The sequence below is a fragment of the Melospiza georgiana genome, chromosome 1, assembly GCF_028018845.1.
Source record: "Melospiza georgiana isolate bMelGeo1 chromosome 1, bMelGeo1.pri, whole genome shotgun sequence".
NCBI lineage: Eukaryota > Metazoa > Chordata > Aves > Passeriformes > Passerellidae > Melospiza > Melospiza georgiana.
The window spans coordinates 61,039,514-61,048,357 of NC_080430.1; positions in this window are offsets into that span (position 1 = coordinate 61,039,514).

Below are 8,844 nucleotides of genomic sequence, written 5' to 3' on the forward strand. Positions count from 1 at the left end.
TGTGGGTTTGCTATTTTTTCTTCCTGGCAGAGGCATGGTCAATACCAAAAGTTTTCTCTGAAGAGAAAAGGGCTAGGCACAAGTTAGTGCTTTCAGCACAATCATTGTATTTTTGCTAACAAATTGTTGGGCTGGGTTTTTGAGTCATGCTGTGTTTGGTCCTTCCCTCTCAGGTAGCTTCTCTTGTGTCACTTTACAGTAGTGATTCAGAGGGACACAAGAATGTGCAGAAAAAACCCTCTGGCTTTGCTAGCTCATCACCTTTATAGGCAGCAATCCCAAATGGTGCTGATAGTTTTTGTAGCAAACTTTGACATTTACCCAATCTTTTGATTCAGCATGATACAGTTCACTGAAAGCTTGCTCCACTGGAGTACTTCCTGGTGAAGGCATTGCTTTTCTTTCATATGGTAACATCAGTAGACCAACAAGTTGTTATTTAAAAGCATGGAAAGATGTGGTGAGTGAAATGCAAATGCCTCAGGCAGGGGGAAAAGGCATTCGGGTCTGTGGTGTCTGACAGCTGGTGTTCCTTTGAAACACAGTCATTTGAGGTGAATATTAAAAGCCTGGGTGTTTGCTCATGGTTCAAATTTCAGTTTCTGTATCCTTGAAGAGAAAAGGGTAATTCCAGCCGTTGGAAACCTGATCCCTGATGGAGGTGCTCTGCCTTTAATAAAAGTGTTCTGTATAAACTTTTATAAAAGTGTTCTTTAATAAAAGTAATAAAAGTTTTGGAACTGCTGCTTACAAATCCCCTTATTGTGAAATATTTCAGCCAGCCCTTTCTGCAAGTATTTACAGAAAGAAAACTGAAAGGGTTAAGGATAATCTTGATCAGATGTTCAGTGCATGCTGTGGGCATCATGTACTGCTAAGCAGCTGTAACAGAACACAGGATGTAATTTTCATTGTAAGCATATTGCACCGGGATAAATGCAGGAGCAGCAGAAAGGTGACATTGGAGGCTGGTCTGGTGGGTGGTGGTGGCGTCCTTTGGCTCTGTGAAGAGCTGTGTGTAATTCACGGCTCTGTGAAATCACCCGCCCAGCAGCTGTTGACTGAGTTATTATGTGATCCAGAAATCTCCAGCCATGTTTCCCGGACATGGCTGGTAAGAGATGTTAAAAATAGGTTAGAAATTGTTGTAAAATAGTTGATAGACCGTTAAGCATGTACTGTTAGTTTGGTTTTTATATTGTAAAAGGAGTTAAAAGGATAGTTATAAAAAATACGGTACTCAACGTCCCATAATACACCTAAGTAAAGTGCTCCACCGCAAGCGAAACGAGCCAGCCTTACAATGGGGTGTAATGCAATGGGCCAATCAAGCGCCTTAAACCATGCAAATGAAGGATCCAAAAAGAAACCAGTCCAAAGGGACAAAAAACAGGGTAAAAAGGGGCTTCTGACCCACTGAATTTGTGCCTGTCCATCGGGGACATCGCTACATCGCTGCTGAGGCAGACCCAGCCGCCGGCCTTGCAGCGTCCTTGACGGGAGCGCTCCTGCTGCTCGGCCCGTGGGCCCCATGCTTTAGGCTTTCTTTTTCTTATAATAAAAGCTGAAATCACTTTAGTCCGGGAGCCTGCTCTCGGTTTTATCAAGAGATGTTGCTTCCCATGCTTTTTTCTGCTCCTGCCTTGTTCCATTGTCTTTGGATAGCAAGGGTGAAGGAGTATTCACCACTCAGCTCAGCTCCAGAAAGGCAGCAGGAGGGAGCTGGAGGTGTTTGTCCCTGGTGGGAGAGTGAGCAGGGTTTGTTTCTCTGGCCTGGTGGCCTGCTGCTGGCACGCCTGGCACTGCACCTGGGGGCTGTGTTCCAACCACCCCGTGGCCTTGCTCCTCACACGTGCACAGAAGAGCTTTCTGGAAGCAAATAGAGTGTGTGACAGGTGAGGCTCTGCTGTGAGGGCAGGATGGGCAGCCCCTGCGGCACAAGGACAGTCAGCTGAGCTCACATGTTCAGATCCCACAGCCTGGTGTGGCTATCGTCAGGGACCTCGTGGTCCAGAGCAGAATGTGCATTTTCTGCACAGATATTAAACATGGCATGTGCTGTGGTGCGTGATCGAAAGAGCATTTTTCTAAAATACTTGATAAAGAGAGCCTGTGCTGAAGAGGCAGGAAGCTAGGCAAAGGAGGGAGCGGTTCATTGGAAAATGCCCATTTTGCATTTCCAGAAGGTGTAAAGCACTGTGGGTAAAATTTCCTGTGACCAAACTGCAGTTATGCTAATGTTTCCTTCCAGCTTCAGACACAGTTTTTCCCAGAGGAGGCAACTGGAGTGTCTCCCTGGTACAGGCAGTTTAAATTCACCTTGAATGAATGGAAAGCACTTAGTATGGTTGCATAAGATGCGAGTTGATTTGGGCAAATATGGACAATAACACTGGGGAACACTGAGTGTAAGACACATGCTCCTACAGCAAGGTGTGGATCAGTGAGCAATGACAGTAACAAAAAAAAGCCAAGACTGTCGTAATCTGATTCTTTGGCTCTTTCGCTCTTTTTTTTTTTGGGGGGGGGGGGAGAAAAAGCTTGCCCTTCCTCATCTGAAACAAAGATCTTTTGCAAATATGCTCTTAAGACTGGAACCTTGACTGGCAATGGCCTGCTTGCTTCTGTGAGACATTTGTGGAAGAGGAGAGGAGCTAAGAATTATGACAGGTATTTTATGCAGCTTGGGTAATGATGGAAGCCCTCCCACATCAGCTCCATTTAGCGTTCCACATGGTGTTTGCCAGCAGGAGATATTTGGATGCATATTCCAAGCATGCCTAGCAAAAGTCATCTGAGATTACAAGGGCATAGAGGGGCCAGAGGGTGTAAAGGGACACTGCCAGCATAGGTAGCACAAGTGTCGGCTGAGCAGAAGAGCGCTTGGGGATTTGGCCTTCCACAACTGGGGAAGATGTGCAGTGGCATGGGTCCCCAAGGCTGCTCCCACTTTTAGGGTTGGCCAGAGGACACATGAGGATGCTAATTTTCTCTCTGGGATGGATTCTGTATTAAGCAGAAACAAAACCACCTGTAACTGCAGCTCCTTGGGGTTTCAGAAAAGTCAGTCTGCTGTGTTTGTATCTGTCTTGTCTAAATTATCTTCGACTCAAGTATTACTCTTGCAATAAAGATGGTCTTTGGGATCTTTTTTTTTTTCCCCATTCTGCAATCTTTGCTCTTGGTAAGGAGAGGATAAATTTGGTTTTGTTCTGTTTTTAAGTGTACCAGAGATGCTGAGCTTATCTAACAGAAACAAGCCAGGTGTGTGCTACAGTGTGTAAATGCCACCAGGAGCACTTTGTTCTTGTCCTAGAACAGAGAAAAAACAGTTTGGGTGATGCAATGCTACTGACTCCAGGTCACCTGGTGGTATTTTGAATCATGATTAAGCTGTAGTTTCTCTGTCATTTTTATTTTCTCTCTTTGCTTCTTATTTACTCCACAGTGGAGAGAAAATGAGTCAGAGTAGACTAGGAATAGTTCTCCTGACACTTTGGACACTGCATTTGCACCCTCACTTGTTCAGCAAAAAAGCCAGCTTGAGGATCTCCCCAACTGCATTTCATGCCCTGAGGTGGCTCTGGCTAAGATGGAGTCAGCTTTTTTCCAGAGTGGCCCCTATGGTGCTGTGTTTGTGACTAGAACTGTGCTGGCAGCACACCAGTGTTTTAGCCATCACTGAACTCTGCTCGCACAGCATCAAGGCCACCTCTGTTTCTCACTGTCCTGGGGTCACAAGAGGCTGAGAGGGGAAGCAGCCAAGACAGCTGACCGAGGTGATAAGAGGGACATGCTGGACCCACAGCATCACACTCAGCAATAAAAGCAGGCTGCAGGCAGGAAGTTTCTTCCAAAGTACCTGTTGCTCAGACACTGGCTGGGCACCAGTCTCTTAGTGGGTGGTGGTGAGTGGTTGACTTTGCATCACTTAGTTATGTTCTTTTTATTCACTACAAGACTTTTATGTCAACCCATAGTTATTTTTCCCATGGCTTCACCCTGCTGATTCTCTTCCTCATCCTGTAGGAAGGAGTGAATGACCAAGTGGCAGTGGGGGCTTCACTGCTGCCTAGGATCAGCCCACCACCCTCCTTCTTTCCCAGCTCACTCCCCAGTATCAGCAGCTTCTTGTGGAACACAATTGATCCTGTAATTAAGTGAGCATTTTGCCCCTTAGGGGCAAGGGAGGAGTGAAGTGCATGAGAGAGGGAGATGGTACAGAGCTCTTTCTCCATCATGTCAAGAAAGGTCCAACAAAAACCAGCTTAATAAAATAGCCATTTTAGTTAGATGGAATAAAAAGAGGAATCTATCCCTTCTGATGCTGAGCACCATGCATTGGATCAGTGATGAATGGACTCTACATGGTACTTTCCCATGGCACACTATGCAGATCTCATCTGTGGAGACATTCCTCTATCTTAAGAGAAAGCAGCCCTGCTCCTGAAGGTTAAGGTGAGAACCTCTGGCTGCATTGTTGGAGATAGGCAAGCATATGCAGGTGGGCTGGGAGCTGTCTATGGACTCCTCTGATGCAGCCAACTGCTGAGGTGACCTTGATGCCATGGGACACACCAAGGGCATCCCAAGAGCAGGTGGGGAAGAAATAATTGCAGCCAGCCAGACCTGTTTGACAGAAGAGCAGGCTGTGGGTTAAGCAGTCCTTGTTCAACTTCTTACCTGAGTATGCAGCTACACAGGTAAAAAGTTGAACCAGGACTGCTATTTGTTTATTTCTCCACTCTGAACTTTGCCCATTGTTTACAAAGCTGAAATGGTTTGAAGACGGGTTCATGTATCTCTGCCAGCTGTCAGGCTGATTCCTGCTCTGGCATGTTTGCTTTAGGGCTTTTTCTCCACTTGTCTGTGAAGATGGCAGCAGTCCAAGTACAGAGAGGTGTCTAATCATCAACCTCCACGGTCGTGGTTCCCACTCCCCAGTGCAAAGGGATGGGCTTGTAGGCTTGGGCATGTTCCATGCTCCTCATTGGAAGTGCAGAGGGTGTTCCTCTGCAGGCCAGTGGGTGTTCCACTCATGCTGATATTCACTGTTCTGTTTGCAAAGACCAGCTCAGAAGGAGAAAGGAAGAGTGGTGAAAATGTGCAATGCACAAAAATGTATCTCCTGTTAAGGCTAGCTTGATTCTGCCCATCAGCTGCCAAAACAGGGGCTCACCAGTGCTAGGAGGGGCCAGGAGGCAGCTTCTGCCACCAGCTGCAGCAGGGTTGCTTTAAAAAAAATAAAAAAGTGGAGGACAGCTGATTTAGTGATAATATATTATGGTAGGAATGGCCAATTTCAAGACACTTAAGACCCATTTACTTGTTTTATGAACAGTACAGTGAATATTTCTTTTTAATGTCCCCATGGCTGTAGTTGCAGAATGAGATATATAATGTGATAATTGAAGGGAATTTGGCTACCATAGGCATTCACTTTATCCTTTTACTGTGCAATGTGTTCAAGAAGTAACTTAGAGCTTATCTACACTCTAGCAGGGTCTTGCAGGGACTTCATATGCTTGCTTCTGTGCAACAGCATTTCTCTAATGTGGAATATAAAATAATTTTATTACTCATCTTTCAAAATCAATTGACAGGACAACAGACTGACTGGGAGACTTGCAGCAATCTGGTATTTTTGCTGCTGCAGTAATTACAAGTCAAGTACTAACAGCTGTCCTCCTCCTCCTCCTGTAAAAAACTGCAAAGAGAGGGCTAAGGCTTGTCATGGAACTGGTCTATTGGGTGGTTCATTCCTGTGTCCTGTTGGTCCTAATGTCGTCCTGATAGGAATATGGCCATATGGAGCCAAGTGTAGAAATGGGGCTTTGCTTACTTTTTTAAAGTCAGTGAAGCTATTTGCAAAAACTAAACCTTACATAGTAATTTTTACTTCTTCTACCAACATTAAAGTTAAAAGCCCTTTTAAAACATCCCATGTCTGTTCACCATTTTCAGTTTGCTTAAACCACATCCAAAGATACTACAGGAACATTTCCTATCAGATTTCTTAATCTAAAATAAATCAAAGTTCTCGTGATGTTTGGGGACTATGTAGTTACGAAAATGTTAGCTGCTAGAAGCTAGTTCATAACTAAGTGGCTAGAGCTGCTCACATAATCAATTTTAATTCTCCTACAGCAGATGTCCTAAAAAGATTAATTTAGTCTTCAAAGATCTGGTGTGAAACTGTCTGCTTCTGTTTTCTGAATGGGTAATGTACTTCTAGCAAATAGAGGGTTCTTTTCCTAATAGGGGAATTTTGCCATTCTGAGTGAAAAAACAAATACACCTGTTCTTTTTCTCCTCACTTGAAAGAGAGGATTGCTGTCTGGCAGTGAAGCAGTACTGTTTCTACGGTAAGCTCTGCTTTTACATCAAGAGGACGGTCCTTCTGAGCTCCCTCTCAGTTACAATCTCCCAGAGACAGAAATTTGCTTTCATATGAAGCCTCTCAAGGCTCATTCTTCTGTGACTGCACTCAGACCTGCAGGTTGCGGAACGTTTCCTTGATGATGCAAGACTCTCTCCAATCACATGTTATCACCTCAGGTTTATTTCTTCCAGCACACTCTCCTCCTGGAGTCTTGCTGGGTTTGCTGTGGTTGGGTGCTCCTGTACCAGGCAGGATGCTACGCTGGAGGCAGCAAGCACCTCAGGATGGCACCACTACAAAAAAAAAAACCTGAGCCTGGATTTTTAGATATCCTGAGACCTGAAGGGTCCCTTCCTGATGCTGGCAGCTGCTCAGCCTGAGGAGTTCAGCCAGCCTGACATTCCTCCTCCTACTCAGTGTCTGGTGTCACTGGTCAGTTTAGCTTACATCGGTGCATTAACTCCTGAGCAACTAGGATGATTTTAGTGACTGGAACTGAATTGTGTTCACACAGCAACGTGCTGTAATTCGCAGTTTTTACCCATACAGTTTCAAGTAAGGGAAAACAACCTAAGTTTAGGCAGTTGTCTGTTTCCAGTTGAGTACTTTAGAATCTGAATATTGTGCACAATTTGTTATTGAACAGACTTAAGAGCATTCTGGAATAATTCTGGAAGCTAACCTGGAGATCTGGTGGCAGCTTGGGTAGTTTCTTCTACTTAGGTAACCATTACTTCAAAATATCTGTTTTCTCAAGACAATTTCTTCATGATTTCTCAAAATACTTTTATTTACACGAATAAAGATTGGCTTTCTAATCTGGGCTACTCCTATTTTCAACTTGAAAGTTTGTTTAGACCATTGTGCTTAAGGAAAAATAATGTGCTAAGGGCTCCAAGGAAAGCATGTAAAGAAGTTGGCATAACTGCCTGATGATAATGTGCAAGTGATACATGAAATATGAGCCATTAAATCACAGAATGTTTTAAATAATGCAGTTTATACATAATTTGATTGTTATAGTCTCTCTGCGTGAGTCAGACACAATGACATCAGGAACGTCAGGATCCCCATCCAAAAATCAGAGTTCAGAACATCCGCTATGTATTTGTAACTTCAGCAATCAAACTATCAAGTCTGTGTAATGCAATAGAGCTTTGTTCAAGTAGCAGAGCTGCTACTTCCTTGTAGGAAAGCGAAGTCTCAATGTTATCACTGGTCACCTGATCTACATAGGAGGCTGTTTTGGATATTTGTGTGATGGTACTCCAAGAATGTCTTTGACAAATACATTCTGTGGTAATGTGCAGGTTCATGTGCTGCACATATGCTGCAAGAATTGCCCAGTGGAAGAAATGCTTGCAGTTGAGCAAGGTGCTGCTATGCAGGAAGTAAACAAAAGGCTTCTGAAATCCTGAAACAGACATTTCTATTTTTAATTCAGCTCCTTTTCCCCTTTAACATTCACAAAAAAAACTTTTGCAGTTTCTGCTCTAGGACACAAAATCATACATCACTCAGATGCAGGAAAACCCATCTCATTTCCTACCTGTTGGATGAGCAGCAGAGGATGAGCAACCTTCCTGCTACTAACAAGGTAGAAGAAAGCATTAGTAGTATTATGGGGAGCCCAAGGAACAAGCTTTGAGGAGAGCTCTGCAGCCACTTGGACGCATGGTGATGATCCATTCCTTTAAGTGTGGCTGAAGGAGGTGTTTGCAGTGTGCATGCTGTCATTCTCCACACAACACCTGTGTGCAGCACTTGTCCTCTCCTGGCCCAGTGCAAGCAGCAGTAGAGGCTCCCTGGTCACTTTGGATCTGCCCTACTTTGGGTAGAAGTTGCACACTTTCCCTCCCCAGCCAGCGCAATTCAGAGAGCCACAGAAATCACAGAATCATAGAATGGTTTGGGTTGGAGGGGACCTTAAAGACCATTTAGTTCCAATCTCGCTGCCATGGACACCTTTCATGAGGCCACGTTGCTCTGAGCCCAAATCCAGCCTGGCCTGGAACATTCGCAGGGATGGAACAGACACAGCTTCTCTGGGCAGCCTGTTCCAGTGCCTCGCCACCCTCAAAGTAAAGACTTTCTTCCTAGTATCTAATCTAAATCTATTCCCTTTCAGTTTAAAGCCATTCCCCCTTGTCCACGAGGCACGACGGAATTTTCCGTAACTCCTGGGCAGCAGGACGCGGGGCGGTGGCTCAGCGCAGCCCGAGGAGGAGAAGGCGCCCAGGTGGGCCCGGGGGAGCCAAGCCCCCTCCGGCGCCAGGCTCCCACAGGTAGCCCGGTGCTGCCCGCCGTGTCCCGGTGCCGCGGGGGCAGGGGAGGCGGGCCCGGGCCCGGTGCCGCCGCTCCCCGCCGGAGGAAGGGGCGGCCCCGGCGCTCATTGGCGGAGGCGGGGCCGCTCCCGGTGCGTCACGGGACGCCCCGGCCGCCGCTGCCCGCCCGCCCACGGA